The sequence below is a fragment of the Rhodnius prolixus genome, unplaced genomic scaffold (genome assembly GCF_049639745.1).
Source record: "Rhodnius prolixus isolate KJV_2025 unplaced genomic scaffold, Rpr scaffold_23, whole genome shotgun sequence".
NCBI classification, from domain to species: Eukaryota; Metazoa; Arthropoda; class Insecta; order Hemiptera; family Reduviidae; genus Rhodnius; species Rhodnius prolixus.
This window is the reverse complement of record NW_027411627.1, coordinates 1,576,865-1,594,909: the sequence shown is the minus strand read 5'-3', so window position 1 is coordinate 1,594,909 and position 18,045 is coordinate 1,576,865. Positions and strand designations below refer to the sequence as shown.

At 32.2% G+C, this 18,045-nt stretch overlaps 1 protein-coding gene across 2 annotated transcripts in view; it reads right to left on the bottom strand.

Moving 5' to 3' along the window:
- The window catches only part of Sur (Sulfonylurea receptor), an 88,565-nt gene that overhangs the window by 57,379 nt on the left and 13,141 nt on the right, over window positions 1–18,045 (bottom strand). The window lies entirely within an intron of this gene.

Sequence of the window (18,045 nt, the reverse complement as noted above, 5' to 3'; positions counted from 1 at the left end):
TTACAAACCCATTAGATAGTATAACTATTCTGATGAAGTAAGGGGAGCAGATTGCAAAATTGTTGAACCCAGACACTGTCAACTCGGCCCATGTACTTTATAAATACTATGTAAGATCCATTTTGAAATTAAGGTATTTTCTCTCAAAATAAGTATGAATAGTTTTATATAAACTTACATAAGTTTGGTTTGCAAACTTATTCTGTTTGTAGTATCTTATTACATGTTTCTGTATAAGTAATTCATTTATCTAATTTGCATGTTTTTTTCCCCTTTTCAGCATTTGTTTGTTTATCAGTGTATGAGATTAGTCTGTACCTAAACTACTTTGCATGGAGTCTGCCCCCCCTCTATAACAAATAAATAAAATTGAATTTGAATTGAATATGCAGAAAAATAAGGTAAAAGAGGGCCATAGATGTGAATAAATCACTTTTTCTGACAACTTGAATGAAGGGAGAAATGGTATTTGAAGGAACTGTGGGGAATGAAGCGCGTTTGTTTCCAAGCGGCTGTTTTGTTTAGTCTGAGCTTCTACTTCCTGTGCAGCATTTAGGTGTTTTAGAGTATTCAAAATGGAAAGAAAATGAGTTAATCGTAAGTACTACTAAAATTCTTTTGAAAAGGGGCCGCGTGGGAAAAATTAGTTTTGTGATGAGCGATAGCGTCACGCGCACAGCCAGAACTATCGGCGTGCACCTGAAACAATGTCGCTGCCAATTTGATTTATTATTTATATGAAATAGGTATATAGATAAAAATCAGCAGGTCGGAAGTAGTGAGTTCCCTTGTTAGAAACTAGAGATATTCAATTAGATAGATCCGGTAGCAAATGATACGGTGAATGCGCCAGCAAGGTCGACCATTCTTTGTTCGCGCAGTTCGCGATGTGCACCGGACCGCAATCAGCAATTGTCAGTCTCACGTCGGAAACACAAAATACATGGTTTGTGTTTAAGCTGACTTTCTCTATAATCTATCAGTTTCGAAATTTCAGGGTGGGCCGTAGGATGAAACATGGCACAAAAAGAGCTACGTCTTAAAAGATGGACGTTAGAAAGAAAGCTGACTAGTGAGTCTGTTGGCTATCAGTGCTACCTGACCAAGCACTTTACTTCCGTTACAGCCTGCCACAGATTCTGCTAATTCCCACATTCTCCATTTCTCCTTCCACTTTGTAGCAAATACTTCCAATTTAGTTATCAAAAGAACTCATCATTTTGAGATCCGGAGTGAACCAAACGATTAAATATGTTGGGAAATTCATACTTTAGAAGCTCTAGAGGAAGTGGAGCGAATACAGGCCTAGTTCCGTTTATTTTGAATAGATGCAGCTTTCCGATTGGTAAATAATTCAGAAAGTGGCTGACTCAGATACTTGACGACTGACCATCAGAATTTGGGAAAGTCTTTGCTTAGTTTTAATTTTCCGATAAATTATTGAGGTTAACGGCTTCTCTAAAATAATCGATAGGAACGTAATCAGTCTAATCTGAGCGTTATTTATTGTCAGTGACGCGGCTATCAGATTACCCGAATGCCTGGTATCGCTGGCAGGCCTATTCATTAGTCCTTCTCAGGGAACTGCTGTAGATACAGAGAGATGATGGCTGTGTGACGCGTCCAGGTAGAGAGTGGTCCTCTGTAAATATTTGTAGAGATGGCGTCATGGTGATAATGTACCTGTTCACCTCCTGCCGTTCGCCAGATTCATCTCATCATATTCATTGCCATACCCTTTCATCTTTCATTATGGAAATTTCATAGTTTCCAACAATATCGATGATAAAGGGGACGCCTTGATTTGTTAAAATAATTTAGAGAACAACAGCCTAAAACAAGTGTTCTCAAACAACAAATTAATGAACGAGAACAATATAGCCATGTGGCAGTGGCAAGTGGACATGTGATTCTAGTTGGGCACATTGTGCTCAAGTTTTGCCGCCGCGATACCGCCTCCAGTTGGGCTTTCTGCCCCGCGCTGCTACTCCTTTGTTCAAACATTCTATCTACCAATCATTTCTCCATTTAAAACACCTTCTCACCTCTGCTACACTTACTTTTAAATTGTTGATTTTTCATGTTCTCTAACAAAGCTAATATTTGCGATCGTACAGATTTGGACTTGATGTTTCCAACGGAAAAGCTCATCTCAAGGCCCCCTTGTTAAAGAAAACGTTGTGAGAACCAATACGGAATTTGGTCTGAGCATATGCCTGGCTGCCTCGCTGGTGGAAGTAATGGAAAAAGACTCTACGCGCAATTCAAAGTTTGACCGAGAGGAGATGTATTATAGTGAAAGCTTCTCCCTAGGCGTCTTCTAACCTTAGATATTGGCTAATCTGCATGTCCAGAAGGCCAAACAAAAAAAAAAAAAAAAAAAAAAAACCTTAGATATATCTCTTCAGACATCTGAATGATACAGCGTAGATTGCACAATCACCAGGAATCTTTCAGGAGAATAGATACTCCCACCCACCTGTGAGCAGCAGCCGAATCATTCCACATTTCGCGAGTTGTCGCCCAACAGGCAGAGTGGAAAACACTTCATCAAGCGAATTGTTAAATTAGATTAAAATTTTATGGTGATGCCCCAACTGAGACGAAAAACAAGAAAGGACAAGGTCCTGAAATGTAAAGATAATATATTAACAAGGATCTAACCCCTTAAAGCCACTGCTGAGATCGCAGGAACTAGATAGTTATGTAGGTTTGACCAGGTACTAAGAATGGAGGAAGGAAGACTAGCGGGCAAAGTAGGAGGGAACGTTCAGCAGTTTCTGAGAGACCAGTTTGACTATAAACGTCAATCAAGTATGTCTAGAAAAAGTTACAGATTTATTTGGCTTGATAATGAATCCAAACTGAAATGCAACAATCAAAGTTCCAGTGAAGACTCCCATACATTCTTCTGTTTAGTAAATTTAAATGAAATTTCCATTATCCCAACCGAACATGATCTTATCAACATCTGCGGCCAGTTACCTGTCATCCAGCATCTCTAGCTGGACCGTCCTGTCATCAAGCGATTACAAATTCCCATCGTGAAGAGAACCGAAATTATTTCACCAGCTGACTATAGTTATCAAGAGGCGTTGACATTTCTTCCATCCAATTCAAATATCCCACAGAAACTAGTTTATTTAAGTTAAACCCTTTGGATAAATAACTGTAAGAAAAAAAATTGGGTTTTTACCTTTTACAGGGATCTCACGCTAAAAAAGGTTATAATCTACAAAATGATTTATTATTAATTGATTAATTTTCTAAGGAACAGGTTTGAGAAGAATCCTCAATTTGAGGGGAGTCACTAGCGGCTTGAGACAACACTGTTTTCTCCTTTGAGAAGTTTTTGCGAAGTCATAAAATGGTGCTCTTTCACTTTCATTTAATGATCTAGATTTTCTTACTTATACTTCAGGAAAATATTTCGATAACTTTTTTGATTCTGCACTACGTTAGAAGTATGAAACCGGAAATATAATGTTCAGAACATGTTTATTTTGGACATTTTTACGATAGTATTTTTTCTTAGAAATAATTACCAAAAACTATTGGCTAATCTCATTGGCGAACGGGATGTGTGAAGTGGGCGGTCTTTAGCTGATGACGTATGGCACCGTAAGCCACTCCCTCACCAATAACTGCACAGTTATCCAGTACATAAAATGGTGCTCTTTCACTTTCATTCAATGATCTAGATTTTACTTACTTTTACTTCAGGAAAATATTTCGTTAACTTTTTTGATTCTGCATTACATTAGAAGTATGAAACCGGAAATATAATGTTCAAAACATGTTTATTTTGGACATTTTTACGATATCAATTTTTAATGCATTATTCGATAATTTATTAAATACCTATGGGGGAAAAATTAGTAAAAAAATTTTAAATAGTATTTTTCTTAGAAATAATTACCAAAAACTATTGGCTAATCTCATTGGCGAACAGGATGTGTGAAGTGGGCGGTCTTTAGCTGATGACGTATGGCACCGTAAGCCACTCCCTCACCAATAACTGCACAGTTATCCAGTACATAAAATGGTGCTCTTTTACTTTCATTCAATGATCTAGATTTTACTTACATTTACTTCAGGAAAATATTTCGTTAACTGTTTTGATTCTGTATTACATTAGAAGTATGAAACCGGAAATATAATGTTCAAAACATGTTTATTTTGGACATTTTTACGATATCAATTTTTAATGCATTATTCGATAATTTATTAAATACCTATGGGGGAAAAATTAGTAAAAAAATTTTAAATAGTATTTTTCTTAGAAATAATTACCAAAAACTATTGGCTAATCTCATTGGCGAACAGGATGTGTGAAGTGGGCGGTCTTTAGCTGATGACGTATGGCACCGTAAGCCACTCCCTCACCAATAACTGCACAGTTATCCAGTACATAAAATGGTGCTCTTTTACTTTCATTCAATGATCTAGATTTTACTTACTTTTACTTCAGGAAAATATTTCGTTAACTGTTTTGATTCTGCATTACATTAGAAGTATGAAACCGGAAATATAATGTTCAAAACATGTTTATTTTGGACATTTTTACGATATCAATTTTTAATGCATTATTCGATAATTTATTAAATACCTATGGGGGAAAAATTAGTAAAAAAATTTTAAATAGTATTTTTCTTAGAAATAATTACCAAAAACTATTGGCTAATCTCATTGGCGAACAGGATGTGTGAAGTGGGCGGTCTTTAGCTGATGACGTATGGCACCGTAAGCCACTCCCTCACCAATAACTGCACAGTTATCCAGTACATAAAATGGTGCTCTTTTACTTTCATTCAATGATCTAGAATTTACATACTTTTACTTCAGGAAAATATTTCGTTAACTGTTTTGATTCTGCATTACATTAGAAGTATGAAACCGGAAATATAATGTTCAAAACATGTTTATTTTGGACATTTTTACGATATCAATTTTTAATGCATTATTCGATAGTTTATCAAATACCTATGGGGGAAAAATTAGTAAAAAAATTTTAAATAGTATTTTTCTTAGAAATAATTACCAAAAACTATTGGCTAATCTCATTGGCGAACAGGATGTGTGAAGTGGGCGGTCTTTAGCTGATGACGTATGGCACCGTAAACCACTCCCTCACCAATAACTGCACAGTTATCCAGTACATAAAATGGTGCTCTTTCACTTTCATTCAATGATCTAGATTTTACTTACTTTCACTTCAGGAAAATATTTCGTTAACTTTTTTGATTCTGTATTACATTAGAAGTATGAAACCGGAAATATAATGTTCAAAACATGTTTATTTTGGACATTTTTACGATATCAATTTTTAATGCATTATTCGATAATTTATTAAATACCTATGGGGGAAAAATTAGTAAAAAAATTTTAAATAGTATTTTTCTTAGAAATAATTACCAAAAACTATTGGCTAATCTCATTGGCGAACAGGATGTGTGAAGTGGGCGATCTTTAGTTGATGACGTATGGCACCGTAAGCCACTCCCTCACCAATAACTGCACAGTTATCCAGTACATAAAATGGTGCTCTTTCACTTTCATTCAATGATCTAGATTTTACTTACTTTAACTTCAGGAAAATATTTCGTTAACTGTTTTGATTCTGTATTACATTAGAAGTATGAAACCGGAAATATAATGTTCAAAACATGTTTATTTTGGACATTTTTACGATATCAATTTTTAATGCATTATTCGATAATTTATTAAATACCTATGGGGGAAAAATTAGTAAAAAAATTTTAAATAGTATTTTTCTTAGAAATAATTACCAAAAACTATTGGCTAATCTCATTGGCGAACAGGATGTGTGAAGTGGGCGGTCTTTAGCTGATGACGTATGGCACCGTAAGCCACTCCCTCACCAATAACTGCACAGTTATCCAGTACATAAAATGGTGCTCTTTCACTTTCATTCAATGATCTAGATTTTACTTACTTTTACTTCAGGAAAATATTTCGTTAACTGTTTTGATTCTGCATTACATTAGAAGTATGAAACCGGAAATATAATGTTCAAAACATGTTTATTTTGGACATTTTTACGATATCAATTTTTAATGCATTATTCGATAATCTATTAAATACCTATGAGGGAAAAATTAGTAAAAAAATATTTAATAGTATTTTTCTTAGAAATAATTACTAAAAACTATTGGCTAATCTCATTGGCGAACAGGATGTGTAAAGTGGGCGGTCTTTAGCTGATGACGTATGGCACCGTAAGCCACTCCCTCACCAATAACTGCACAGTTATCCAGTACATAAAATGGTGCTCTTTCACTTTCATTCAATGATCTAGATTTTACTTACTTTTACTTCAGGAAAATATTTCGTTAACTTTTTTGATTCTGTATTACATTAGAAGTATGAAACCGGAAATATAATGTTCAAAACATGTTTATTTTGGACATTTTTACGATATCAATTTTTAATGCATTATTCGATAGTTTATCAAATACCTATGGGGGAAAAATTAGTAAAAAAATTTTAAATAGTATTTTTCATAGAAATAATTACCAAAAACTATTGGCTAATCTCATTGGCGAACAGGATGTGTGAAGTGGGCGGTCTTTAGCTGATGACGTATGGCACCGTAAACCACTCCCTCACCAATAACTGCACAGTTATCCAGTACATAAAATGGTGCTCTTTCACTTTCATTCAATGATCTAGATTTTACTTACTTTTACTTCAGGAAAATATTTCGTTAACTTTTTTGATTCTGTATTACATTAGAAGTATGAAACCGGAAATATAATGTTCAAAACATGTTTATTTTGGACATTTTTACGATATCAATTTTTAATGCATTATTCGATAATTTATTAAATACCTATGGGGGAAAAATTAGTAAAAAAATTTTAAATAGTATTTTTCTTAGAAATAATTACCAAAAACTATTGGCTAATCTCATTGGCGAACAGGATGTGTGAAGTGGGCGGTCTTTAGCTGATGACGTATGGCACCGTAAGCCACTCCCTCACCAATAACTGCACAGTTATCCAGTACATAAAATGGTGCTCTTTCACTTTCATTCAATGATCTAGATTTTACTTACTTTTACTTCAGGAAAATATTTCGTTAACTGTTTTGATTCTGCATTACATTAGAAGTATGAAACCGGAAATATAATGTTCAAAACATGTTTATTTTGGACATTTTTACGATATCAATTTTTAATGCATTATTCGATAATCAATTAAATACCTATGAGGGAAAAATTAGTAAAAAAATATTTAATAGTATTTTTCTTAGAAATAATTACTAAAAACTATTGGCTAATCTCATTGGCGAACAGGATGTGTAAAGTAGGCGGTCTTTAGCTGATGACGTATGGCACCGTAAGCCACTCCCTCACCAATAACTGCACAGTTATCCAGTACATAAAATGGTGCTCTTTCACTTTCATTCAATGATCTAGATTTTACTTACTTTTACTTCAGGAAAATATTTCGTTAACTTTTTTGATTCTGTATTACATTAGAAGTATGAAACCGGAAATATAATGTTCAAAACATATTTATTTTGGACATTTTTACGATATCAATTTTTAATGCATTATTCGATAGTTTATCAAATACCTATGGGGGAAAAATTAGTAAAAAAATTTTAAATAGTATTTTTCTTAGAAATAATTACCAAAAACTATTGGCTAATCTCATTGGCGAACAGGATGTGTGAAGTGGGCGGTCTTTAGCTGATGACGTATGGCACCGTAAGCCACTCCCTCACCAATAACTGCACAGTTATCCAGTACATAAAATGGTGCTCTTTCACTTTCATTCAATGATCTAGATTTTACTTACTTTTACTTCAGGAAAATATTTCGTTAACTTTTTTGATTCTGTATTACATTAGAAGTATGAAACCGGAAATATAATGTTCAAAACATGTTTATTTTGGACATTTTTACGATATCAATTTTTAATGCATTATTCGATAATCTATTAAATACCTATGAGGGAAAAATTAGTAAAAAAATATTTAATAGTATTTTTCTTAGAAATAATTACTAAAAACTATTGGCTAATCTCATTGGCGAACAGGATGTGTGAAGTGGGCGGTCTTTAGCTGATGACGTACGGCACCGTAAGCCACTCCCTCACCAATAACTGCACAGTTATCCAGTACATAAAATGGTGCTCTTTCACTTTCATTCAATGATCTAGATTTTACTTACTTTAACTTCAGGAAAATATTTCGTTAACTGTTTTGATTCTGTATTACATTAGAAGTATGAAACCGGAAATATAATGTTCAAAACATGTTTATTTTGGACATTTTTACGATATCAATTTTTAATGCATTATTCGATAATTTATTAAATACCTATGGGGGAAAAATTAGTAAAAAAATTTTAAATAGTATTTTTCTTAGAAATAATTACCAAAAACTATTGGCTAATCTCATTGGCGAACAGGATGTGTGAAGTGGGCGGTCTTTAGCTGATGACGTATGGCACCGTAAGCCACTCCCTCACCAATAACTGCACAGTTATCCAGTACATAAAATGGTGCTCTTTCACTTTCATTCAATGATCTAGATTTTACTTACTTTTACTTCAGGAAAATATTTCGTTAACTGTTTTGATTCTGCATTACATTAGAAGTATGAAACCGGAAATATAATGTTCAAAACATGTTTATTTTGGACATTTTTACGATATCAATTTTTAGTGCATTATTCGATAATCTATTAAATACCTATGAGGGAAAAATTAGTAAAAAAATATTTAATAGTATTTTTCTTAGAAATAATTTCTAAAAACTATTGGCTAATCTCATTGGCGAACAGGATGTGTAAAGTGGGCGGTCTTTAGCTGATGACGTATGGCACCGTAAGCCACTCCCTCACCAATAACTGCACAGTTATCCAGTACATAAAATGGTGCTCTTTCACTTTCATTCAATGATCTAGATTTTACTTACTTTTACTTCAGGAAAATATTTCGATAACTTTTTTGATTCTGTATTACATTAGAAGTATGAAACCGGAAATATAATGTTCAAAACATGTTTATTTTGGACATTTTTACGATATCAATTTTTAATGCATTATTCGATAGTTTATCAAATACCTATGGGGGAAAAAATAGTAAAAAAATTTTAAATAGTATTTTTCTTAGAAATAATTACCAAAAACTATTGGCTAATCTCATTGGCGAACAGGATGTGTGAAGTGGGCGGTCTTTAGCTGATGACGTATGGCACCGTAAACCACTCCCTCACCAATAACTGCACAGTTATCCAGTACATAAAATGGTGCTCTTTCACTTTCATTCAATGATCTAGATTTTACTTACTTTTACTTCAGGAAAATATTTCGTTAACTTTTTTGATTCTGTATTACATTAGAAGTATGAAACCGGAAATATAATGTTCAAAACATGTTTATTTTGGACATTTTTACGATATCAATTTTTAATGCATTATTCGATAATTTATTAAATACCTATGGGGGAAAAATTAGTAAAAAAATTTTAAATAGTATTTTTCTTAGAAATAATTACCAAAAACTATTGGCTAATCTCATTGGCGAACAGGATGTGTGAAGTGGGCGGTCTTTAGCTGATGACGTATGGCACCGTAAGCCACTCCCTCACCAATAACTGCACAGTTATCCAGTACATAAAATGGTGCTCTTTCACTTTCATTCAATGATCTAGATTTTACTTACTTTTACTTCAGGAAAATATTTCGTTAACTTTTTTGATTCTGTATTACATTAGAAGTATGAAACCGGAAATATAATGTTCAAAACATGTTTATTTTGGACATTTTTACGATATCAATTTTTAATGCATTATTCGATAGTTTATCAAATACCTATGGGGGAAAAATTAGTAAAAAAATTTTAAATAGTATTTTTCTTAGAAATAATTACCAAAAACTATTGGCTAATCTCATTGGCGAACAGGATGTGTGAAGTGGGCGGTCTTTAGCTGATGACGTATGGCACCGTAAACCACTCCCTCACCAATAACTGCACAGTTATCCAGTACATAAAATGGTGCTCTTTCACTTTCATTCAATGATCTAGATTTTACTTACTTTTACTTCAGGAAAATATTTCGTTAACTTTTTTGATTCAGTATTACATTAGAAGTATGAAACCGGAAATATAATGTTCAAAACATGTTTATTTTGGACATTTTTACGATATCAATTTTTAATGCATTATTCGATAATCTATTAAATACCTATGAGGGAAAAATTAGTAAAAAAATATTTAATAGTATTTTTCTTAGAAATAATTACTAAAAACTATTGGCTAATCTCATTGGCGAACAGGATGTGTGAAGTGGGCGGTCTTTAGCTGATGACGTACGGCACCGTAAGCCACTCCCTCACCAATAACTGCACAGTTATCCAGTACATAAAATGGTGCTCTTTCACTTTCATTCAATGATCTAGATTTTACTTACTTTAACTTCAGGAAAATATTTCGTTAACTGTTTTGATTCTGTATTACATTAGAAGTATGAAACCGGAAATATAATGTTCAAAACATGTTTATTTTGGACATTTTTACGATATCAATTTTTAATGCATTATTCGATAATTTATTAAATACCTATGGGGGAAAAATTAGTAAAAAAATTTTAAATAGTATTTTTCTTAGAAATAATTACCAAAAACTATTGGCTAATCTCATTGGCGAACAGGATGTGTGAAGTGGGCGGTCTTTAGCTGATGACGTATGGCACCGTAAGCCACTCCCTCACCAATAACTGCACAGTTATCCAGTACATAAAATGGTGCTCTTTCACTTTCATTCAATGATCTAGATTTTACTTACTTTTACTTCAGGAAAATATTTCGTTAACTGTTTTGATTCTGCATTACATTAGAAGTATGAAACCGGAAATATAATGTTCAAAACATGTTTATTTTGGACATTTTTACGATATCAATTTTTAGTGCATTATTCGATAATCTATTAAATACCTATGAGGGAAAAATTAGTAAAAAAATATTTAATAGTATTTTTCTTAGAAATAATTACTAAAAACTATTGGCTAATCTCATTGGCGAACAGGATGTGTAAAGTGGGCGGTCTTTAGCTGATGACGTATGGCACCGTAAGCCACTCCCTCACCAATAACTGCACAGTTATCCAGTACATAAAATGGTGCTCTTTCACTTTCATTCAATGATCTAGATTTTACTTACTTTTACTTCAGGAAAATATTTCGTTAACTGTTTTGATTCTGTATTACATTAGAAGTATGAAACCGGAAATATAATGTTCAAAACATGTTTATTTTGGACATTTTTACGATATCAATTTTTAATGCATTATTCGATAGTTTATCAAATACCTATGGGGGAAAAATTAGTAAAAAAATTTTAAATAGTATTTTTCTTAGAAATAATTACCAAAAACTATTGGCTAATCTCATTGGCGAACAGGATGTGTGAAGTGGGCGGTCTTTAGCTGATGACGTATGGCACCGTAAACCACTCCCTCACCAATAACTGCACAGTTATCCAGTACATAAAATGGTGCTCTTTCACTTTCATTCAATGATCTAGATTTTACTTACTTTTACTTCAGGAAAATATTTCGTTAACTTTTTTGATTCTGTATTACATTAGAAGTATGAAACCGGAAATATAATGTTCAAAACATGTTTATTTTGGACATTTTTACGATATCAATTTTTAATGCATTATTCGACAATTTATTAAATACCTATGGGGGAAAAATTAGTAAAAAAATTTTAAATAGTATTTTTCTTAGAAATAATTACCAAAAACTATTGGCTAATCTCATTGGCGAACAGGATGTGTGAAGTGGGCGGTCTTTAGCTGATGACGTATGGCACCGTAAGCCACTCCCTCACCAATAACTGCACAGTTATCCAGTACATAAAATGGTGCTCTTTCACTTCCATTCAATGATCTAGATTTTACTTACTTTTACTTCAGGAAAATATTTCGTTAACTGTTTTGATTCTGCATTACATTAGAAGTATGAAACCGGAAATATAATGTTCAAAACATGTTTATTTTGGACATTTTTACGATATCAATTTTTAATGCATTATTCGATAATCTATTAAATACCTATGAGGGAAAAATTAGAAAAAAAGTATTTAATAGTATTTTTCTTAGAAATAATTACTAAAAACTATTGGCTAATCTCATTGGCGAACAGGATGTGTAAAGTGGGCGGTCTTTAGCTGATGACGTATGGCACCGTAAGCCACTCCCTCACCAATAACTGCACAGTTATCCAGTACATAAAATGGTGCTCTTTCACTTTCATTCAATGATCTAGATTTTACTTACTTTTACTTCAGGAAAATATTTCGTTAACTTTTTTGATTCTGTATTACATTAGAAGTATGAAACCGGAAATATAATGTTCAAAACATGTTTATTTTGGACATTTTTACGATATCAATTTTTAATGCATTATTCGATAGTTTATCAAATACCTATGGGGGAAAAATTAGTAAAAAAATTTTAAATAGTATTTTTCTTAGAAATAATTACCAAAAACTATTGGCTAATCTCATTGGCGAACAGGATGTGTGAAGTGGGCGGTCTTTAGCTGATGACGTATGGCACCGTAAGCCACTCCCTCACCAATAACTGCACAGTTATCCAGTACATAAAATGGTGCTCTTTCACTTTCATTCAATGATCTAGATTTTACTTACTTTTACTTCAGGAAAATATTTCGTTAACTTTTTTGATTCTGTATTACATTAGAAGTATGAAACCGGAAATATAATGTTCAAAACATGTTTATTTTGGACATTTTTACGATATCAATTTTTAATGCATTATTCGATAATTTATTAAATACCTATGGGGGAAAAATTAGTAAAAAAATTTTAAATAGTATTTTTCTTAGAAATAATTACCAAAAACTATTGGCTAATCTCATTGGCGAACAGGATGTGTGAAGTGGGCGGTCTTTAGTTGATGACGTATGGCACCGTAAGCCACTCCCTCACCAATAACTGCACAGTTATCCAGTACATAAAATGGTGCTCTTTCACTTTCATTCAATGATCTAGATTTTACTTACTTTAACTTCAGGAAAATATTTCGTTAACTGTTTTGATTCTGTATTACATTAGAAGTATGAAACCGGAAATATAATGTTCAAAACATGTTTATTTTGGACATTTTTACGATATCAATTTTTAATGCATTATTCGATAATTTATTAAATACCTATGGGGGAAAAATTAGTAAAAAAATTTTAAATAGTATTTTTCTTAGAAATAATTACCAAAAACTATTGGCTAATCTCATTGGCGAACAGGATGTGTGAAGTGGGCGGTCTTTAGCTGATGACGTATGGCACCGTAAGCCACTCCCTCACCAATAACTGCACAGTTATCCAGTACATAAAATGGTGCTCTTTCACTTTCATTCAATGATCTAGATTTTACTTACTTTTACTTCAGGAAAATATTTCGTTAACTGTTTTGATTCTGCATTACATTAGAAGTATGAAACCGGAAATATAATGTTCAAAACATGTTTATTTTGGACATTTTTACGATATCAATTTTTAATGCATTATTCGATAATCTATTAAATACCTATGAGGGAAAAATTAGTAAAAAAATATTTAATAGTATTTTTCTTAGAAATAATTACTAAAAACTATTGGCTAATCTCATTGGCGAACAGGATGTGTGAAGTGGGCGGTCTTTAGCTGATGACGTACGGCACCGTAAGCCACTCCCTCACCAATAACTGCACAGTTATCCAGTACATAAAATGGTGCTCTTTCACTTTCATTCAATGATCTAGATTTTACTTACTTTAACTTCAGGAAAATATTTCGTTAACTGTTTTTATTCTGTATTACATTAGAAGTATGAAACCGGAAATATAATGTTCAAAACATGTTTATTTTGGACATTTTTACGATATCAATTTTTAATGCATTATTCGATAATTTATTAAATACCTATGGGGGAAAAATTAGTAAAAAAATTTTAAATAGTATTTTTCTTAGAAATAATTACCAAAAACTATTGGCTAATCTCATTGGCGAACAGGATGTGTGAAGTGGGCGGTCTTTAGCTGATGACGTATGGCACCGTAAGCCACTCCCTCACCAATAACTGCACAGTTATCCAGTACATAAAATGGTGCTCTTTCACTTTCATTCAATGATCTAGATTTTACTTACTTTTACTTCAGGAAAATATTTCGTTAACTGTTTTGATTCTGCATTACATTAGAAGTATGAAACCGGAAATATAATGTTCAAAACATGTTTATTTTGGACATTTTTACGATATCAATTTTTAATGCATTATTCGATAATCTATTAAATACCTATGAGGGAAAAATTAGTAAAAAAATATTTAATAGTATTTTTCTTAGAAATAATTACTAAAAACTATTGGCTAATCTCATTGGCGAACAGGATGTGTGAAGTGGGCGGTCTTTAGCTGATGACGTACGGCACCGTAAGCCACTCCCTCACCAATAACTGCACAGTTATCCAGTACATAAAATGGTGCTCTTTCACTTTCATTCAATGATCTAGATTTTACTTACTTTTACTTCAGGAAAATATTTCGTTAACTTTTTTGATTCTGTATTACATTAGAAGTATGAAACCGGAAATATAATGTTCAAAACATGTTTATTTTGGACGTTTTTACGATATCAATTTTTAATGCATTATTCGATAATTTATCAAATACCTATGGGGGAAAAATTAGTAAAAAAATTTTAAATAGTATTTTTCTTAGAAATAATTACCAAAAACTATTGGCTAATCTCATTGGCGAACAGGATGTGTGAAGTGGGCGGTCTTTAGCTGATGACGTATGGCACCGTAAACCACTCCCTCACCAATAACTGCACAGTTATCCAGTACATAAAATGGTGCTCTTTCACTTTCATTCAATGATCTAGATTTTACTTACTTTTACTTCAGGAAAATATTTCGTTAACTTTTTTGATTCTGTATTACATTAGAAGTATGAAACCGGAAATATAATGTTCAAAACATGTTTATTTTGGACATTTTTACGATATCAATTTTTAATGCATTATTCGATAATTTATTAAATACCTATGGGGGAAAAATTAGTAAAAAAATTTTAAATAGTATTTTTCTTAGAAATAATTACCAAAAACTATTGGCTAATCTCATTGGCGAACAGGATGTGTGAAGTGGGCGGTCTTTAGTTGATGACGTATGGCACCGTAAGCCACTCCCTCACCAATAACTGCACAGTTATCCAGTACATAAAATGGTGCTCTTTCACTTTCATTCAATGATCTAGATTTTACTTACTTTAACTTCAGGAAAATATTTCGTTAACTGTTTTGATTCTGTATTACATTAGAAGTATGAAACCGGAAATATAATGTTCAAAACATGTTTATTTTGGACATTTTTACGATATCAATTTTTAATGCATTATTCGATAATTTATTAAATACCTATGGGGGAAAAATTAGTAAAAAAATTTTAAATAGTATTTTTCTTAGAAATAATTACCAAAAACTATTGGCTAATCTCATTGGCGAACAGGATGTGTGAAGTGGGCGGTCTTTAGCTGATGACGTATGGCACCGTAAGCCACTCCCTCACCAATAACTGCACAGTTATCCAGTACATAAAATGGTGCTCTTTCACTTTCATTCAATGATCTAGATTTTACTTACTTTTACTTCAGGAAAATATTTCGTTAACTGTTTTGATTCTGCATTACATTAGAAGTATGAAACCGGAAATATAATGTTCAAAACATGTTTATTTTGGACATTTTTACGATATCAATTTTTAATGCATTATTCGATAATCTATTAAATACCTATGAGGGAAAAATTAGTAAAAAAATATTTAATAGTATTTTTCTTAGAAATAATTACTAAAAACTATTGGCTAATCTCATTGGCGAACAGGATGTGTGAAGTGGGCGGTCTTTAGCTGATGACGTACGGCACCGTAAGCCACTCCCTCACCAATAACTGCACAGTTATCCAGTACATAAAATGGTGCTCTTTCACTTTCATTCAATGATCTAGATTTTACTTACTTTAACTTCAGGAAAATATTTCGTTAACTGTTTTTATTCTGTATTACATTAGAAGTATGAAACCGGAAATATAATGTTCAAAACATGTTTATTTTGGACATTTTTACGATATCAATTTTTAATGCATTATTCGATAATTTATTAAATACCTATGGGGGAAAAATTAGTAAAAAAATTTTAAATAGTATTTTTCTTAGAAATAATTACCAAAAACTATTGGCTAATCTCATTGGCGAACAGGATGTGTGAAGTGGGCGGTCTTTAGCTGATGACGTATGGCACCGTAAGCCACTCCCTCACCAATAACTGCACAGTTATCCAGTACATAAAATGGTGCTCTTTCACTTTCATTCAATGATCTAGATTTTACTTACTTTTACTTCAGGAAAATATTTCGTTAACTTTTTTGATTCTGTATTACATTAGAAGTATGAAACCGGAAATATAATGTTCAAAACATGTTTATTTTGGACGTTTTTACGATATCAATTTTTAATGCATTATTCGATAATTTATCAAATACCTATGGGGGAAAAATTAGTAAAAAAATTTTAAATAGTATTTTTCTTAGAAATAATTACCAAAAACTATTGGCTAATCTCATTGGCGAACAGGATGTGTGAAGTGGGCGGTCTTTAGCTGATGACGTACGGCACCGTAAACCACTCCCTCACCAATAACTGCACAGTTATCCAGTACATAAAATGGTGCTCTTTCACTTTCATTCAATGATCTAGATTTTACTTACTTTTACTTCAGGAAAATATTTCGTTAACTTTTTTGATTCTGTATTACATTAGAAGTATGAAACCGGAAATATAGTGTTCAAAACATGTTTATTTTGGACATTTTTACGATATCAATTTTTAATGCATTATTCTATAATTTATTAAATACCTATGGGGGAAAAATTAGTAAAAAAATTTTAAATAGTATTTTTCTTAGAAATAATTACCAAAAACTATTGGCTAATCTCATTGGCGAACAGGATGTGTAAAGTGGGCGGTCTTTAGCTGATGACGTATGGCACCGTAAGCCACTCCCTCACCAATAACTGCACAGTTATCCAGTACATAAAATGGTGCTCTTTCACTTTCATTCAATGATCTAGATTTTACTTACTTTTACTTCAGGAAAATATTTCGTTAACTTTTTTGATTCTGTATTACATTAGAAGTATGAAACCGGAAATATAACGTTCAAAACATGTTTATTTTGGACATTTTTACGATATCAATTTTTAATGCATTATTCGATAATTTATCAAATACCTATGGGGGAAAAATTAGTAAAAATATTTTAAATAGTATTTTTCTTAGAAATAATTACCAAAAACTATTGGCTAATCTCATTGGCGAACAGGATGTGTGAAGTGGGCGGTCTTTAGCTGATGACGTATGGCACCGTAAACCACTCCCTCACCAATAACTGCACAGTTATCCAGTACATAAAATGGTGCTCTTTCACTTTCATTCAATGATCTAGATTTTACTTACTTTTACTTCAGGAAAATATTTCGTTAACTTTTTTGATTCTGTATTACATTAGAAGTATGAAACCGGAAATATAATGTTCAAAACATGTTTATTTTGGACATTTTTACGATATCAATTTTTAATGCATTATTCGATAATTTATTAAATACCTATGGGGGAAAAATTAGTAAAAAAAATTTAAATAGTATTTTTCTTAGAAATAATTACCAAAAACTATTGGCTAATCTCATTGGCGAACAGGATGTGTGAAGTGGGCGGTCTTTAGCTGATGACGTATGGCACCGTAAGCCACTCCCTCACCAATAACTGCACAGTTATCCAGTACATAAAATGGTGCTCTTTCACTTTCATTCAATGATCTAGATTTTACTTACTTTTACTTCAGGAAAATATTTCGTTAACTGTTTTGATTCTGCATTACATTAGAAGTATGAAACCGGAAATATAATGTTCAAAACATGTTTATTTTGGACATTTTTACGATATCAATTTTTA